The sequence below is a fragment of the Musca autumnalis genome, unplaced genomic scaffold, assembly GCF_047663935.1.
Source record: "Musca autumnalis isolate F117 unplaced genomic scaffold, ASM4766393v1 scaffold_5, whole genome shotgun sequence".
NCBI classification, from domain to species: Eukaryota; Metazoa; Arthropoda; class Insecta; order Diptera; family Muscidae; genus Musca; species Musca autumnalis.
In genome coordinates this window covers 13,878,548-13,898,417 of record NW_027412088.1, presented here as the reverse complement: position 1 = coordinate 13,898,417, position 19,870 = coordinate 13,878,548, and the positions used below count along the sequence as shown (strand labels likewise).

General features: G+C 36.3%; 1 protein-coding gene across 4 annotated transcripts in view; it reads right to left on the bottom strand.

Annotated features, from left to right (window-relative positions):
- The window catches only part of HisT (Histamine transporter), a 223,202-nt gene extending 204,704 nt beyond the window's left edge, over nucleotides 1–18,498 (bottom strand). Inside the window, exons 1-2 of one of the 4 annotated variants that reach the window (XM_073991479.1) lie at nucleotides 18,433–18,498; nucleotides 16,715–16,867 (exon numbers count right to left, since the gene is read on the bottom strand). The gene's annotated coding sequence lies outside the window, so the exon portion shown is untranslated. Of the gene's footprint in view, nucleotides 1–16,714; nucleotides 16,868–17,349; nucleotides 17,925–18,432 lie in introns of those variants that run through there. The other 3 variants (XM_073991478.1, XM_073991481.1, XM_073991480.1) reach the window with 3 other exon arrangements.
- Between the last annotated feature and the right edge of the window lie 1,372 nt (nucleotides 18,499–19,870).

The window sequence follows — 19,870 nt, the reverse complement described above, 5'->3', positions numbered from 1 at the left end:
CACTAGTGAGATGATCCTTATTTAGTTGCCTTCTACTTTTACCTTATCGGGAAAATCGTGAAAAGTGTGGTTTAATCACAAATCGAGAGAAAACAAAAAAAGACACGTTGGCTTCAACCCATTTTTACCCATTTTTTAACATAAATATAGCCACAGCTTCCACGCAAATCAACTTTGAAGGCCAATATTTTTTGCCAAGTCTAAAAACATTTCATTTTATCCAAAAGCATGTAAATTGTACAATATACAACCACTATTCGCGAGTTATAAACGGGTAAACCTTGGCTTCAACGATGTTAAATTTTCAATAAAATTGCCCATATACCCTTCATAGCCTAAAGGCTGAGGGTATAAAAATTGTTTTGCTAGGACATTCACGATTTTTGTACATGGGTTAAGAAAAAATCGTGGGTTCAAATCTGTTCGCGTTCACAAAATTGGATGCTGCGCCCAAAAGTTATGGGAGGTGTTATTCCTTTAAAAAGAAAAAATATTTTAAAATTCCCTTTGTGTTGTAATACAAAAATGTATATAAAAATCGTTAACAGCACTTAATATCTATCCATAGACGCCTAAATAGTTGATAAATTTAGTTTTATTTTCGCGGAAAATCAAAACATAATGAAGAAATCTTGGAGTACATTTTTATATTCTAACTCAGAGTCCTTAAAACTCTCTAAAAAATTAATTAAAAATACGTACACAATCTGGACAATGCCTAAAAAATGTGAGACCAAAATTATAAAGATTGTGTTTATAATTTGCATGTTACAGCAACAACAAAAGACAAAAACTTATTGTTGGACTATTATTTCAAAAATACATTTTTTGGTTTAATGCGAAAAATTAGAGAAACATTTTTAGGAATTATTCTACTATTTCGGAAAGAGTAGAACCGTCTTTTCCGCAGGAAAAAGAGACAAATAGATAGACGGGAGTGTGAAAAAAATTGAGATGTACAGGAGCCAGAATGAAGTCCGAAAGTTCTACCAAAGAGTGACATCAAACTGATGGCTTTGGTACAGGCACATCCTCCTGTAGAGACCAGCAAGGTAATTTGGTAACTGACATTTCTCCAAACTGTTGGTATCCGATAGTAGCGAAGACGGCGAAGACACCACAGATTCAATCCCAGAAGATGGTATTGAGTGTATACTGCCCAGGCAAAATGTCATTTTATCCACCTAAGTTTTTTGCCCTTTCCGACCCCTAAATATTATCCGACCATCACCAAAATCAATAGGCTTCTTCCCCTCCGGGACCCCCATCAAAATCCAAAATTTCGTGACGATCCGATCAAAATTGCGACCTGTAGCGTGATTACAAGGTTTAGATGGACAGACGGACGGACGGACTGACGGACGGACACACATAGCCAGATCGACTCAGCTCGTCGAGACATTCATTTTGGTATATATAAGTATGGGTCTACGACCATTATTTCGATGCGTTACAAACTTTTTGGCCAAAACCAACTTATAATACCCTCCCCACATAGTGGTGTAGGGTATAAAAATGTATAGTTATTGCCATTTTAAAAATTGAGTGCATATCCAACTGACTCAATTCACACTCAATGAGAGAATTTAGGTGAGAGGATTTCTCTGTCTATACTTTTATTAGTCAATGTTCGTAGTATTTTGTCCAAACATTGTTTAAGTTAAGTTCCCCTTTACAGCGATATTATGTTTTTCGTGGGCAAGGCCATGCCTCACTGCATAGGTCTCTAAAAGCTCTAAGTTATACGGCGCACAGTGGTTCAGAATCGTTTTTTTCCTGGTCAAAACTCTGTTACTTTTGAACGGATAGAGATATTTTCATTTCGGTGCAGTAGTTGCTGAGGGATTCAAGGTCAAAGTTAAAAATTTGAAATTTTTTTCATATGTTGCATAATAATATGAGTGCTTTTGTAGTTTTTCATATGTTCTAACTATTTAAAAAATTTTAAACACCAATAAACAAACCATAAAATACAAAAAAATAAAAAAAATATTTTTTGGGAAAATTTGGTTTTAAGAAATATTTTTAATTTTTTTTCACAAAAGGTTGCCAAGGAAGACTTCTCATTGAACTTTTTTCTTTGCTTACCTTTATACTTCGAGCTGACGATTGATGTTTGGGTATAAAAAGTTTCTTGTTGAAGAAGTTATTGAAAAATAACTTCGGTGGAGAATATTCACAAAAAATGCTACTAGAGTTTTCTTAAAACTCCATAACTCTTATAAAAACACATATATTTAAAAAATGTCCATAAGTGGGAAAAGCCAAAATTTATATGGGAAACGGTATGGAAAAAAGACACACATTTTTACCCATGTAATTTCAAAAAATTTAAAAAAGTGTTAAACGGACGGAACGGTACCTGTACACAAGTATATATGTATAAGCTGAAAAAAAACACTCTCGAGCATCATTCTGTGAAAACGGAACATTGTTTTGAATTTCATTAAAATTTGGTACCTGAGGAAAAATAAAATAGCACACTTCGTGTAAACGCTACGGTAATTTATTGAAACTGTTCTTAAAGACAACAATCCTACCTAACAAAAAACAATGAACACAATATCTGTTAAAGTTTCCGAGTAATAGCTATTACTTTCTTCAGAAATTTGCAAAAATGACATATTTTCCAAAATGGTCGTCTTTAGGAGCACGCCACTCCCACACCTTCCAATATTTTGACCTAATTTTATTGGTTTCCTTAGTTTCAATATGTTTACTATAGAATACCATACAGAAATTAACAATTAGTGACGTCAAAAAATTGGGGTTTTGGTCAGAAAAATCGATTCATGAACCACTGTGCGACGACCAACTGATACGATTGGTGGGCACGATATCTATGGAAAGGAATGACTCCCAAAATAAGATCCACATCCAGAATGGACTATGTCGGTCCATTCCATCAAGTACACCCACCCCAAAACTTTTGAGCTTCAAACCAAATATGTATTTTTTTGTCTGTTCATACTTCCAAAAAGAGCCACAAAATTTGCGTAGCCGGTATTAGATTCGATATTGTCAATTGATAAACGTTTCAATTCACACAGGCTGAGGGTATATCTCTATCGGCAAAGCCGACTGATACTTTATTACTTGTTTTTTAAAGCGTTCCTAGGGTAGGTATGATAAACAGTTGATTTAATTATTCAACGTATCAACAAGTCTACACAAAAAACATTCGGCCATTTCGAAAGAAGTATAGTAACGACTTCTCTCATATCAATGAGTGCACCCCCTATTCATATTACATAGCTCTTTGATGTGAGATCTACTTTTTCTTGAGGAAGAATGGCCTTGGTGAGTATATTAAGAACCCCGAAGGACAGATCCGCCGTGAGTCGAACTTCCGTCATCTTGTGGTACTTTTATAGCGGCTCTTACAATAAAGGACGAAAAGCACATTGAAGGAAGCGAGTTAGAAGGTCGAAGTGCTCTACGAAAATAATCCTCATTCGATTTGACTGAGGATATGTCATCTCAGAAATAAGCTAAAACAACAGTGAACAAAGATATAACGCTAATTCCTGATGCCTTACAGGGTCTCTAGCAAAAACTTCATCACGCCATAACGCGAAAGTTCGATACACGATGGATCTGTCCTTTGGGATTCTTAATAAACTCACCAAGGGCTTTCATCTCCAAAAGAATTATCTCTTCCCCAAAATTTGTGTTCACAGTTTTATCTAGCACAAAATATAATAAAATTTCAACACAATTCGAGAAGTGGCCTTTAACAAGTCGATGATCCCTTCAAGAGTTATAGTGAGCTCCATGCAGCCAGACAGACGTAAATCGACCCTAGATTCATGTATTCCCTCGTTAGCCTAAAAGCTGATGGTAAAAAAACAAATTGAAGATGATTACTAATAGCACGGTATTCGAAATTAATGGGGCAAAGTAAACGAACATCGCTGTTAAAAATGTTTGTATGTTTTGTAAAATAACTTTGTACCTTTTGGGCGATAGATAATTATTGCCAAATATACTTATTTTATTTCTCTCGCATAATCACTGTTTGTTATTTTGTTTTGCATTAATATTAAATTGCCCTTGGCTTTTTAACGCTTCAATTTCATATTAAAGAAAAATATCCAAACAGAATGGTCTAAAGATATTTGTTAAAATACAAACAAAGATGCCAGTTTGTAAATTACATATTCATATTAAGAACGTACATACATATGTGTTTATATGCAAATGAGATGTGAGACCCTTGTCAAATGTTAACTTTTTTAAATGTTGTTTTTGTACTGATATGGGAAAGATTTTGCCAGTGATTAATTAGCTACTTGTAAGAATATAAATATGCGTGAATTAGGTAGGATCAACTTTCGAACATAACGAAGAAATATTAGGCTGTACAAAATTTGGTAATGAATCCGTTACTCCAATACTGTAGTTATCGTGACGGCCAGATATTTTAGTGGGTCCCGGTAGAATTTTTTGAGTTTCCATGTCATTTTGTTAGGAGGCATGGACTTACCCACAAGAAGCATTATATCATTTTATACTGTACCCCAAGGACCTTCAATAAATTTTTCAAAACTCCCCTCAAAAAACCACCAAACTGTATTTAAGATAAATTTTTGAGCCTTTCATGGAAAGATACTCAAAGAAAGTTTCCAAATCTTCAAACTTGGTTTATGCTTGAGAAAAATGTTACAATGTGCAAAGTCAGGACTAATGTCAGTTATTCCTTTCGATGGTTATCATGTCCACCAGCCTTTTCGGTTTATTACAGTAGGATTTGTTGCTGCGTTTGGTGCGATATCTCAGTAAGTTAAATTTGCTCACGAAAAATTGGTTTATAGTAATCAGGACCACCACAAGGACTACTTTCGGTAAAAATTCCTAAACAGTCCCTAAACTCTACACAATCAAAATTTTAAACTTTTCTGGGGGAGGTACCCGTAGAAGTGGACCAATATGCTGTATATTCGATCTTGATCTACATTTGGAAGAAATATTACTATGTACGATGTCGGTTACTCCCCCAAGAGTTGGTTGACACAGCCAACCGGACAGACGAATGGGCGAACATGGCTAGATTGGCTCCAGATTGCCTGAAGGGCAGTTGGTCTTAACATATGTGGGGTCTGAAATCAATATTTCAAGGAGACACGTTTCTGATCGTGACGAAAGTGTATATACCCTCTGTAGCAGAAATGCAATGGGTGACGTAGGGGATGGAAGATAACAAGGAACGGTCCTGATTGGCTTTAACATGGCAAAGCCCAGGATTTATCTTGGTCCCTCTTTCATCTCAAGTGGACACTGACCTCCCCGTGGTGTCACCTGGGGAACTGCCTTTAACACCCGTTAAAGGTAGTGAGCTAACATGTGCCGCGCGTTCATCCATAAGAACGTTAAAAAACTTGGGTTTGGGCGTCGGGTTAGTAACCCTCCCCTAGAATAAAACAGCCTACTATGAAAAAACGAAAGAAGAGAAAAACAAATCCCTCAAAAGTTGACGACCCCCGCAAACGTTTTAAGGACCATGATCTGCGAATCTGCACTTGGAATGTTCGCACTCTTTATAGAGTACTTGAAAAGTACAAGGCCGATATTACTGCCATACAGGAAATACGATGGATTGGGAAAGGCGTCACAACAACACCTAAAGGTGACGCACTGTATTATAGCTGCCATGACGTAAAGCATGAGTTTGGTTGCGGATTCGTAGTTAGTCGGAGGCTAAAACATCTGGTATCAAGCTTCACCCCAGTGAATGAAAGACATGCTGCAATTCGAATAAAAGTTAAATTCTTCAACATCAGCTTGTTTGCGCTCATGCTCCCACTGAAGAAAAGGACGAACAGACCAAAGATATATTTTACGAGTGCTTAGAAGAAACATATGACCGTGTCCCTGCCCATGACATTAAAATCATTCTAGGCGATTTTAATGCCAAAACTGGAAAGGAGAATATCTTTGGCCCAACAGTCGGGAAATTCAGTCTCCACAGTGAAACATCTGACAATGGTATGAGGCTGATAGACTTTGCAGCTGCAAAAAACATGGTAGTTAGCAGTACCAGATTTAATCATCTCGATATTCATAAGTGCACCTGGCTGTCTCCAGATCAGAAAACAAGAAATCAAATTGATCACGTTGTGATAGATGGAAGACATTCATCGAGCGTGTTGGATGTACGATCGTTCTGAGACGCAAACATTGATTCGGACCACTACCTTGTTGCAGCAAAGGTACGCACCCGCTTAAACGTATCAAACAAAGTACGAACAGACACAACACGAAAGTTAGACATCGGTAAGCTGCAATCAGAACAGATAGCCACATCATATTCCACTCAACTAGCCCAATTGCTTAATTGAAGCACTCCTCATCCCGATAACATTTCAGCGCAATGGCAAAGTATTGCCCACTCCATGCAAACAGCCGCAAAATCAATACTTGGATACCAGAGACCTCAACCAAGGAATCCATGGTATGATCAGGACTGTCGTGCTGCCACCGAAGAGAAAAATACGTCATATAGGGCTACTTTACAATCAGTAGCAATGCGTAGCGCACGAGAGAGGTATCGGAGAGAGGAGAAACGTCTTGGTATCCAATAGTAGCGAAATCGACGAAGATACTACAGATCCAATCGCAGAAGGTGGTATTGAACGTATACCACCCGGCCAAGATGAGGTAAAGACAGTAATAAACCGACTGAAGAATAATAAGGCAGCAGGAGCTGATGGCCTACCAGGCGAGCTGCGACACGCTGATAAGGTGTATGCATCAGCTAGTCAGCTCCATCTGGCAGGAAGAACGCGTACCCGACGATTGGAACCTGAGCATCCTGTTTCCACTCCATAAGAAAGGAGATAGCAATGTATGTTCCAACTACAGGGGCATAAGTCTTCTCCCTATCACCTACAAGATAGTGTCAGGGATATTTTGCGAATGACTAAAACCCATGGTCAACGAAATAATTGGACCATACCAATGGGGTTTTAGACCTGGCAAGTCCACCATTGACCAGATATTTACACTGCACCAAATCCTGCAGAAGACCCAAGAGATGCAGATCGACACATACCACCTTTTATAAAGCAGCCTTCGACAGCCCGCCACGTTCAAAGGTATTCCAAGCCATGTCTGAATTTGGTATCCCCGCAAAGCTCATTCGGCTTTGTAAAATGACTCTAACTGACACAAGATCTTCAGTTAAAATAGGAAAGAACCTCTCCGAAGAGTTTTGTACCAAAAGAGGTTTCAGGCAAGGAGACAGCCTTTCGTGTGATCTTTTCAACATCCTGCTAGAAGAGGTTATACGAGAGGCAAACATCAAAAGAAGTGGCACAATCTAAACCAATAGCCACATGCTACTTGCTTATGCTGATGATATAGACATCATGGGACGATCAGTAAAAGAAGTAACCGATACCTTTATGAAGGCCGAAGGAGAATCTGCTAAAGTGGGTCTGACGGTAAACGGCGAGAAGACCAAGCTGATGGTGTCGACGCGCAATGCGTCCATTGAGATCGGACCAACTGTTGAAGTTAGTTCCTATAATTTTGAGGTAGTAAAAGGCTTCGTATACCTCGGCACCGCCGTAAACACAACAAACGACATCAGAAAAGAAGAATTGTATTGGCCAACAGATGCTACTTTGGCTTAAGTAAGCACTTAAAAACAAAGCCACAACTCGTCAAACAAAAATAACGCTTTACAAAACACTGATACTACCCGTGCTGATGTATGGCTCCGAAGCCTGGGTACTTGCGCAAGCAAACATGGCAGTGCTTGTCGTGTTTGAGAGAAAAATTCTTCGAAAGATCTGCGGGCCGATTTGCGATGACGGTGAATATCGACGTTGTATGAACCACGAGCTATATCAGCTATACAAAGACATGAATATAGTTCAAAGTATCGAGATGCAACGATTGCGTTGGCTAGGTCATATCATAAGAATGAGCGATGGTGAACCCGCTAAAAAGGCGTATGAATACATGCCACATGACGGTGCAAGAAGAATCGGCAGGCCTAAGCTTCGATGGAGCATACAAGTGGATGAAGAAATGAAAAGGCGCGGTATTCCGAAAAGCGAAGCGAAAAACAGAGAGAATTGGAGATCTTTTCTTAGTTCGGTCTATGGAACAAATGTTCTGTAATGAGCCAGCTAAGTAAGTAAGCATTTGGGCGTCTACTACAATACTATTTTAGTAAAATGTTTAAACACACATTTCCAATATGCATGCACTGAATAAATCTCTAAAATTTTGTATTTATCCAAATGTAAATAAAGAAATTAAATTTAAGAAACCATCAGTGTCTCCCCCCACCTTCACAATCAAGTCTCCTACATCCTTTGTTTTGCCACTAACACTTTTACGACAATGTTTACACATCTTTTTATAGATAGCTTCTTTTCATAGACCGAAGAGAATAAAAAAACAATTTAAAGCAAAAAAAAATCGATAATTTCCCACAAATACACAAACACACCCACACACAAGCCACAGCCATTCAACAAAGCAAACACACACTTTGCCAATTCTGTTGACCGACTCTTTCCCAGAGTGCCAGCAAAATCTTTTTAAATAAATTAAGGACAATTTCCTTGCCTCCGAGAAAATAAATAATTGAAGTCTCCGAAGGATTAGACATACTTTCCTGTCGAAGCAATTTAAGTCATTGACATTTGCTTGGCTTGTTTTGTGATTTTTTTTATTTCTTTAGCATTTGTTTTGCTCTATTTTGCATTTTTCACTTTTGCTTTCATTACCAATGATTTTTCTTCTTATTTTCATTTGCATTTAAGCGAAACTAAAGTCGTCATCTTTACCTGGCTGGGGGCAGGACCTCCTGACAGCCAACTAAAACAAAAAATAAAACAAAATCATGAATACAAAGTACCAGCAATTGCCACAGCAAACAAAAGAAGAAGAAAATTACTAAAAGCCTACTAAGTTCAGAGAGAGAAAACGGAAACGGAAATGTTTTTTGCCAAGCGTCAGAAGGAAGCAGGCATTCGCATAACAGGCGCTCAGCTTAGTTATGAAGGTAGTTGAGAACAACAACAATGCTTACCAACACATGGCATTTTATTAACAGAGAGGGTGAAGAACGAAGGAAAGAAGACCCTTGACGGCGGAGAATGGGTTTCAGGGAAGGAAACAAAATATATGTATGAACGTACATTTTTGTACGTTTGTCTGAATGTGAGTCAAGTAGCAGACAACAGTGAGTGCCAGCCAGCTACGGTGCCGTGTCAGTTGTCATGGCGGACATGGAGGTTATGATTTGATTGTTGTTTTTGCTGTTTCTGCAGTTTTTTGGCGGCAAATGAAAATAAAATGCTGGAATTAACATTGGTGGTGGTTCGAGCATGGATAAAAATAGAATCAGTCAGTCATGAATTTTCACCGTCAATAGTTTACCATTGTTTTCTTAGGTTTTTATTTTCTCTCATTTCCCAAATCGTTCAACTTTTATTTTATGTGCTCATGGCTTAAAGCCAAAAACAGAGAAAATTATTGGAATGTTTTAGAACAGTGGGTTGGAGAGATGTTTAAACTAATATAGAAGATTTAAATTTTTCACAGATGTAGAGATTTACGTTGTTGTATGATAAATATGAATTGATTTGTTTGAAATATTGCTCATACGCACAAGAGTCATTATAAGGATGTGTTAAAAATTATGAAAATATTATGGAAGTATAAGAATTTCAATGAAGGGAATTTCAGTGTTTCGCATAATATCATAGGCAGCATGCAATGATAAATGGATAGGTTGTGATTTATTGTATTCCGATGGATTTAATAATTGTCATAACTAAAAAAAATCAGTCTCATATCTCTCCATACTGCGACCGGAGACAAGATAAGGAGCAGTGCTATTTTATTTATTTATTTTTATCAACAAATGTTGCTAGAACCCTCAAAGCCCTAATGGGACAACCAATACAAATTGCGTTTTTTTTTTGTGTGGGAGGTACCATATATAGTCCATATTCGAACCTAATTTATCGCTCGTAGAAATATTATGATGTTCGCAGTATGGACCAACTCGGTTACTACCTTCGAGAGTTACCGTGCACACCATTTTAGAGAAAAGCTTAGAACTTTTGTGAGGGAGGTACCAGAAAGAGTGGACCGATTTTCTCAGGAAGTATGGACTTGCCCCTGATGAAACATGTACCGTCGTATAGGGGACAGTGAATGCAAGTTGTTACAACAAAAATCAAAGCGATTCGAGAGTAGGTCCTAAACTTAACTTTTCCGAAATTTTGTATGGGAGGTACCCAAAGGAGTGGACCGATTGAGTCCATATTGGAACCTCATTTAAGTCTGGTGCATGATGTGCAAAGTATGGACAAAATCGGTTATTTCCTTCAAGAGTTATCGTGCGCACAAATTTTCTGAACATTTTCGAACTTTGTGGGGAGGTACCGGAAGGAGTGGACTGATATAACCCATCTTCGCACTTAAACTAAGTTTGGGCAAAATATTACGAAAGCCAAAATTTGAACTGAATCGGTTCATTCGTTCGAGAGTTATCGTGCGCTCCAGCCAGCAGACAGACGGACGGACATTGCTCAATCGACTCCAAATTGTCTGAAACACATTTCGTCCAAACATACTTGAGGTCTAAAACCATTATTTCGATGAGGCACATTTTGCCCGTATGAAAGTGTATATGAGGAAAAGTCAAAATTTTTTAGTTTCCATGAAGCCAAGGTTTGCACTATTATAATGCGCGAACTATTGTAGTTTACCAGTAACTATGACTATTGCTGGATTAATTTAGATGTTTTTGTACAAAGCTCAAAAATTTAGCAAAAAAATTTAATTTACGTGGCAGTTACGACCGCGTAAAGGAAAAAACATAGGTAAAAACACGTTGAAGCTAAACAGGTTTTTTACATTGCTATTCGATTTCTGATTAAACCATTCAAATGACGGACATCTGTCCAAAGTAAAAGTAGGAGAACACAAAATGAAGATTACACTTCTAAGGTATCACTTTCCAAAATTTACACTGCATCCACCTTATATGGATGCTGACATTTTGAAGCCGGATTTCAGGTGTTTTTTGTATTTTTTATGTAACTGGGACGCGCATTCGGATATTTCGAAAAACCAATTATAGGATTAAAGAACTCGCTATTTCGCATAATCTGATATGTATATTAAGTATGTAGCCCACACAGCAGCAGAGTAATCTACTGCCAAAAGCCAAAATTTAGAGCGATATTTTTTCTAAATAACCTATTTTTTGGGTACATTATTTACAATATCGTTTTGAGAGTGCTGGTACCCCGCGATATTTTAGTTTTTCGACGATCCGGATCATATGAATTACAGATCATAAAAATCCATCTACTAGAACGGTGGAAATGGCTACTGCAAAAATTTAAAAATTTGCGAAAAATGTTTTTCAAAATATCGCTGACTAATTCGCGTTTTATGTGGATCGTTTCCATTTCAATGAAGAAAGTGAATCATCACTCACGTTTGTGCGAAAACAGCGGTTTGAAAAATTTAGTGGCATGGGAGCTGTATCCGATTTATCCAAAAAATACTGTGTGATGCTACATCCACGGTTCTTGATGGATTTTATTGAAATATGTTTAGATCGATGTATTTTTTCACGGTTGATAGTGAAATCGGATGCGCAGAAAAAGTGTATGCACTTTGTGCAAAATATAAGTGTTATACAGTTTGTTGCACACTAAACTGCAGACGATGCTACATCTTAGCGGCCAAAGTAAATCCTGGCAAATGTGTACAAATTAAAAGAGAAGAATTCGCTGTATTGGTAAACCGCATGCGCATGAAGTGATTTTGAGGATTTCGCGATTCACACGCATTTCAAAATGAACATTACCCGATACAATTTTATTTCAAGATTATACCCCATTTAAAGGAACCCAACATTTATTTGAAAGATATCCATATATTCTGCTAGATGTTAGCGTGTTTTCGAGAAGTGATTAGAATAAAAAATGTGATTTATTGCGTGAAATTTAACTAAAATAGAAGAAAAACTCCGACCTATTTTTCTTAAATTTTGTTCACCTAACTCACAAAATAAATTTTAATAAATATTTTCTCTTACAAAAATTTTATAAATTTCCTCAATATATTTTTTGTTTTTTGCTATAATAAATTTGTATAGTTTTGGTTTCATTTGAATCTTCGCGATGTTTAGATTACGTACATATTTTTTATATATTTTTCAGATGCATAAACAGCTTGAATTTTATTATAACAAGTTGTAAACTACCAATTGTTTTGAATGCTTTCCTAATTTCCGCGAAAATTTAAAACTTTTTCACTAAAGTTATGGGACCTCAGTAAACATATAGTATGTAGGGAGCCCCTAATTAAGAGAGTTTCTCAATGTAATGATTAGAAGATTTTTTTCTTTTTATCAGAATTGAAACCGCCATAACTTTTGCGCGCAACAACCAAAATTAGTATCTCGAACAGATTTAAGAATGGGATTTTTCCCAATCTGTGTACCAAAAATCTTTCATGTAGCTAAAAAAAATTTTAATTTTTTTTTATGGAAAACTAAAAAATTTTGTCTTTTCTTCATATATCCTCGTTAGCATAAATGCTGAGGGTATAAAAAGGGAAAATTGGAAAAGTAAAAAGTTCTGTAATGAATTTGTTTTACTTAGTTTTGGCTTTAAATGGGGAAGCACAATGAGAATACGGTAAGAGAAATTATAAAAGAGCGATTTGTTGGCATTTATGTTTATACACTAGCAGACCCGCGTTGCTGGCACGTCGTGATGAGTTTTAATGACAACGTTTTATGAACTTTATGCTTGACAATTCAAAAATAGGTATATCTTAGTTCACTTCTTCGGTCCATTGTCAAACTGAGGAGGATTTTTGTGCGTAACCTTTCTTTTCACTTACGGGCTTTGTCGGATTTTTGCTCCAATTTATGCTGTTTAGGATTTATTATCGACCATTTCCTCTGTCTTTATCCTCAAGCGATCTAATTATAAAAGTTAACAGAATGGTAAAGCCGAATTCTCCCGCTTATTGAGACTTATATGTTTCAGTTCTTCATGGCTGATGGACGGTTAAACATCACCATTTAAGGAAATTTGTCAATATATCGTTTTTCTTGATCGGGGCGCAACCACCGTTGTCTCGAAAATTAATTTGCAAACCGATGCACTCATAAGTTTAGTAAATACATTTAGCGACTATAAAAATAGGTCACCGAAATTCGTCTACAAATATATAGCATGTTGGGTCACGGGACATTCCTGAACATTTAGTTTTGGAAAAATAAATCATTGGAAAGAGTGGGCGTGGTCATCAGATTTCAAGATGTAACGTATTTGAAAAAGTGCCTCCCAAAATATATGCTGAAACCAATATAATAATAAGTTTGGCTTATACATATTGCGTTTAAAAGAAAGGCGTGGGGAAGGGGTACCTCCTCCGAAATTCATAACATATACATAACAACGGCAAACATTGAGCTTTTACTGCAAATTTGATGGAAATCGGTTCAGTAGTATTGGAGATATAAGATATTTAAAAGACAGACGTGGCCGTGTCTTTAGGCCCCGAAGAAGTAGCTAGATTGTAGATTAATACGTAATTTTTTAAACCGATGCATGAGTAGTTTTTGCAAACAGAGCGTTTTTTTAACTATCACATAAGGGAGTTACACCGCCCCTCTGGAATTCAATAAAATATGTAGCCTGTTTTCGGAGGCCTTCCCTGTACATTCCCTAACAATTTCAGAAAAATCGGTTCAGTAGTTTTTGCAGAAAAAAAATTAAATTGAAAATTATAAAAGTGGGCGTGGTAAAATTTTCTTTCCATAAAATCCTATGTTGGGTTATGACGTCATTTGATTTTTACTCATAAAGATATGGCGTTTCTTTTAAACATGGCAAAGGGAAGTACCCCGCCCCCTTCGAAATTCAAGAAAATATGCATCCTATTTCCATTCCTGTACATTCCCTGAAAATAGCGGGAAAATCAGTTCATTAGTTTTTGTAGAAAAGATTAAAATTGAAAATTGAAAAGTTGGCTATATCTCAAAAACGGTGAAGCCTACGAAAATATCATTAAGGTCATTCTTGCAGAAAATTTTTACTACTACAACATTTTCTTTAATCCCATTTCAAAGGGACTTGCAGTTTTCAAGCAAAATCGTGAAATCCTAAAAACCCCCTAAAAATGTGAACTTTGACCGCGATATCTCAAAAATTGCATAGTCCCAATTTGAATTTCTATATCTCGAAAACGGTGAAGCCTACGAAAATATCATTAAGGTCATTCTTGCAGAGAATTTTCACAACTACAACATTTTCTTTAATCACATTTCGAAAGGACTTGCAGTTTCCAAGCAAACTCGTGAGAACTTAAAATACACCTAAAAATGTGAACTTTGACCGCGATTCATTTAAAAACCCTCCTGCGATTTTTTTATTTTTCTCATCTATGAACATTGTAGTTTCAGAATCCGCAAAAACTTCTTAGGTGTAAGCATCTTTCATTTAAAATTAGTTAAGGCGCACCATGAGAGGGCATACAAATAGAAAAAGGAAGTGTAAAATCGAGATTTATAAACAGGAGTCAAAACTATGCAAATTCTGAAACTACAAATTGATGTCTTTGATACAGACACACACATCCTCCTATAGAGGTGTTTTTATATTTGTTTGTGTTATGCAAGGAATACTTTTTTAAACTTCTGATATCTGTATTAAATTTATACCTCTGTCGGGAAAGAGGACAACTTCTTAAGGTATATATAAGGTATATGAACTGAGCAAAAAAGTCTACTGGACCATATCTCTACGATGAAAATCGAGCCTCCCGATTTTGACTATAAGTTTTTTTTTTTTTAAATCTCAATGGTTTGGCTGTTATATGCCAAAATATCCAAAAAACGTCAATAAAAAACATAAAATCAAAATCGGGATGCTCGATTTTCACCGTATATATATGGTCCAGTGGACTTTTTTGCTCATTTTTATCCCAGGAATCAGAAACGCGAAGGGCCCATTAAGGTTTTTTCCTTCCACACAAATCGCCCCACCTTAATATACACCACTAGCAAAAATTTAACATGTTCGTTTATGTGTAATTTAAGGGTTTTAAAATTGTTCTACCGTTCTAAGGATGCTATATTAAAACGTGCACCGATATAGGTCATTTTCAGTACCAAACATGTTAGGAGTAATAGAAACATATGTACCAACAACAAACTGATATGGTTATTCCGCAAGGAAAATCTCCAAATGTAAATATGGCTTTTGGATAAAATGAAATATTTTTAGACTTTGCAAAAAATATTAGACTTAAAAGTTAATTTGCGTGGAAGCTGTGGCTATATTTATGTTAAACGAGTGAGCCAAGGCTATAGTCGGATCGGCGCCGACTATGTGATACCCTACACCACTACCCCCGTGCATAAGCTTTTGCCTAGTAAAATTCAAAATATTAAAATTGGAATAGCTTAGTGTCTTTGCTCTGAATGCCATCATTAATACAGGCCATTTAAGTGCATCGTCAGTACAACTCAAATAAAACAAGTAAAAAAGTATCAGTCGACATTGCCGACAGAGATATACCCTCAGCCTGTGAGGATTGAAATACTTTTTTCAAAAAAAAAAAAAAACTTGCGTATTTAGCGGGGTTTTCAAAACAATATGAATAGGATTAAAGCGCTAAAATTTGCGGGGATGTCGATAGTTAGGGCATTTTTTAAACTGAGTTTCGACAATATTTAGAGTACCATTTTAGCGAATATTTTCGAATTTTTGTGGGGGAGGTACCGGAAGGTCCACTCCTTCCACCTTTCATTTCATCTAATATTCGAAAAAATATTACGATATCTAAAGTGTGAACGAACGCAGTATTCGGTTCGAGCCCTCCAGTCATTACATATGGTGCCATAGGGGGTTTTTTACACTTTTCTGAAACTTGTGCCGCCGTAATGGGGCCAGCGAATACAAGTTGTTACAAAAAAATCAAAGCGATTCGACAGCAGATCCTAACTGCATTTTTCCGAAATTTTGTGGGGGGGGGGGGTACCCGGAGGGGTGGACCGATTGAGTCCATATTGGAACCTCATCTATGAATGGCTCTGGCCAGACAGACAGACGGACGGACATGGCTAAATCGCCTCCAAATTGCCTGAAACGAATTTTATCCAAAAACATTATTTCGATGAGGCACATTTTGCCCGTATGAAGGGTTATACCCTCGTTAGCATAAATGCTGAGGTCATAATAAGGTTTTTTGAAAAAAATTTTTTGTCCGAATAAATATGGAACTTTGAAAATATATTGAAATATTCAAAAAATTTAAAATCGAAAAACTACCGTAATGTAAAAGCTATACCAAAACGGGGTCGGATATGGACTTAAATAAATTTGGAAAAAATATTACACTGTACACAATTTGGACCGAATCGCACAACATCAGACAGACGGACAGATAGGTCTAAGTCGACCCCAAAATATTTGAAACGGATTTCGTGCCAACACGTCTAAACTATTTTTAATCGTATTAAAGTTAATATACCCCCGTTAGTTTAAAAGCTTAGAGCATAGCTGGAGTGGTAAAATACTAACACAAATGCGAGAGAATATTGTCGCATAATACTATATGAAATATTCACTTTAAAATCACTATGTACATATAATATTCTGAAAGTGATTATCCTTTAATTCTTTATATATTTATCATTTTGTTCGAAACTTACCCACTGTTCAAAGAAAAGTTCAAAAACCTTCGGTATGCTGATGATGATGGTGCCAAGAATAAAAAGGCTTTTTTTGTCTGCTTGCTACAGCTGTTCACATATACACGCACACACTTTATTCTATGTCGCACTTTGTAAATAAAGTCACTTTAACTGGAGTTTGAAATTTAAGAACAAAAAAAGGAAAAATTGAAATTAAAGTCACAAAATGTTATTCCAAAAACGAAGAAGAAAAAAAAAACAATACGGAAAAAACTGCGAATTACGTTCAAACACGTTAACACTAAATAAATCACAGTTATTTCTTGTAAAAACGTTAATAAATAAAGCAAATTTTTTTTATTATTTACGTTGGAACCTTTGCCGGTGTAAAATGGAAAAAGAAATACCGAAAAAGAATGCTGGTTCAAACTAAAACCGTAATGAGAGAAAAATTCTACACGTGCATTATGCTTTTCAAAAAAATGGAAACCTCAACCGTCAAATTGGAAAAGAGAGTATGAAAAAATCAATTTATGGATTTTTTGTGTTATTATCACGAGATTTCTTTTAGGTGTTGTTGTAGTTGTTGTTGTTGGTGGAATGAATAAAATTACGTAAAACTTGTATGAATATGTAAGTAAAAAAAACACTACCGATGTTGGTATTGGCTTGGCGGCAGTGGTGGGATGAAGTGTAAAAATCGTATAAGCAGCCAAAGAGAATTTAGGTGCTTAAACACGTTTCGTCGTTTTTTTGTATTTTTTTTTTGTGTTGAAGATGATGATATTTTGCTGTTGATGTCGGAACAATGACAAATATTTTGACTTTGGCTTTTCTTGTGAATGGTTAACCGACCGACCGTGTATGGTATGTTGACCCACTGACTGTTTACACAACACTGAAACAGCTGTTCGAAAAAACAGCAGACAAAATATTGGAGAGACGGCACGCACTTGCAAAAAAAAAAAAAAAAGAATTTCAGTCGGTGGTTTTGCACACTGACGTGAAATCTGTTTACGACTACCACGATGATGGGAGTCCCTTGATTATCACTGAAAACGCATTCACTCACACACCCACGACACTCACTGGCTCACGGAGAACCGTAACAAGCGGACAATTGAACAAAAAAAAAAAGCAGGCCATATGATTTTGGTTTTCATTGACTGTTGGCTGGCTGTGTGTTGTGCGGTTTGTTTTGAATGAAGTGACAATGTGATGTTGTGACGTGTTTGTGTGGGCACATCACTGGCACTCTAAATAACGGTAAACGATGGATGGCGGTAATAACTCAGATTATGATGATGGTGATGATATGATGAGGTTTGATTTAAACTAAACAGCTTGTAAATCGTATTAAATTAAATAATTGCGGCACTTTAGGTGAATTAATGTGTCAGGCACACACAAACGAACACAAACACTTTAAATGGGGGCTGGCTTGTTAAACGCGTAGCGCGATATTAATTTATAAAACAATACAATGATTTCCATAAACGTTGAAATATTTAAATACACGCATTTATTTCGAAGCACAAAAATAATGGGGGAAGTTCGGAATAGAGTAATTCATTTCTATTTGCTTAGCACTCAAAACTGCTAGAGTTCTTCAATTAGATTTTATTTCCTCGTCTATTTTTATTTTAACAATAATAATGTTTAAATGTCATCTCCATTTGCCACTTGTTTTCTTCCTTCCTTCCGTCCACTTAGCCGTGAGGTGAATTTATTCTTACATTTCTTTAATTTCCAGCAGATGCTGTTGCTGATGATGTTTCGTTGCCGACAGTTCAATAATAACTGAGCTTTTGCCAGCGGTGCCATAACTATTTTATCCTTTCTGCTAATGTTTTGTTGCTTCTTTGTTTTTGTTATTGTGTTGGTTTTGTTGTTGGCTGGCTGGTTGGTTTGTTGCCTTTGTATTCAATTCCAACAGTGCATAGCTTGTAACATTAGATTTGGCGCCATCTTTAGTTTTGCTCCGCATTCGCATATGTAGATACGGATACGGAGGTGTAAAAGTGTGGCTGCCACAACACACACACATACATAGAGACAGTGAGCATTTCAGCTGATGCTGCAGCAATAGTAACATCCTTTCTCTTTTAAAGGAACACAGGTTTACAGGATTTTTAAAATTTTACATCCTCAGGATAAAGTTAACAAATTTGAGTTAAACTTTTGCACATCGTAATATTTGTATGGTAGACACCTTCTTCTACACTACAATTCAAAAGTGCAGTTGAAGGACATGTCTTGGATTAGTATTTTGTTCCTTCAGCAGCAGGATTGTCGCCGCTCCTAAACATCCTTAGAAAATGCACGTTTATTGTCCTCAGTGGATCCTTTCAAAAATCTTTAAAAATCCAGGTTTATTGCCCTCAATGGGTCTTTCTAAAAATCTTTAAAATATACACCTTTATTTTACTCAATGGGTCCTCTTTAAAAATCGTTATTTTCTTCAATACTTCCTGAGATAAAACCCTGTTGGGCTGCACGAAAACTATCTGGCCTAGGCAACACCGGCTGTTACCAGGCGCCATATGCATTTTTTTGGACAGCTTGACAGTTTTCTGCCTATACGTCATGGTAGAACAATAAAAGGTAACAGCAATACCCAGCTGACTGATGTGGGCTGTAATGTTAGTGTCAAATTCCATACGACATTTGTTATATTTATTTCTCTGTTCGATGTATATTAGGGATATATATTTTTGAAGAAAAAATATATTCATAAGAAAAAAAACTATTTCCAATGAAGACATTTTCATAGCAATGACATTTAACCTCCTCCAAGTCCACGCGACTTGCCGCACACTAAAACACAGCTTATAGAGGCGGTACAACATTTGTTAAAATGTGTGGTATTTTGTTAAGTTTGAAAAAAATAAAGTCCTAATAAATATGTGCTTTTTGATTACAAAAACAAAAGATAGAAACAGCTTCTCCTTTTTCAACGAATTTTTAGCGACCCCTTTTTTAACTTCAAATAATTTATAGACATTTCCTTATTTTGTTTACATATTCTTTTGACACTAGCGTTACAAACAAAAATAAATTTCTATGTGGTTGTTGTTGAGTTGTATTTGTTGTAGTATTTACTTTATCTTCTTTGTTCTACCATGCCTATACGTACTCAGGACAGGACAGTGACTCGAAATAATCACTTGTGAA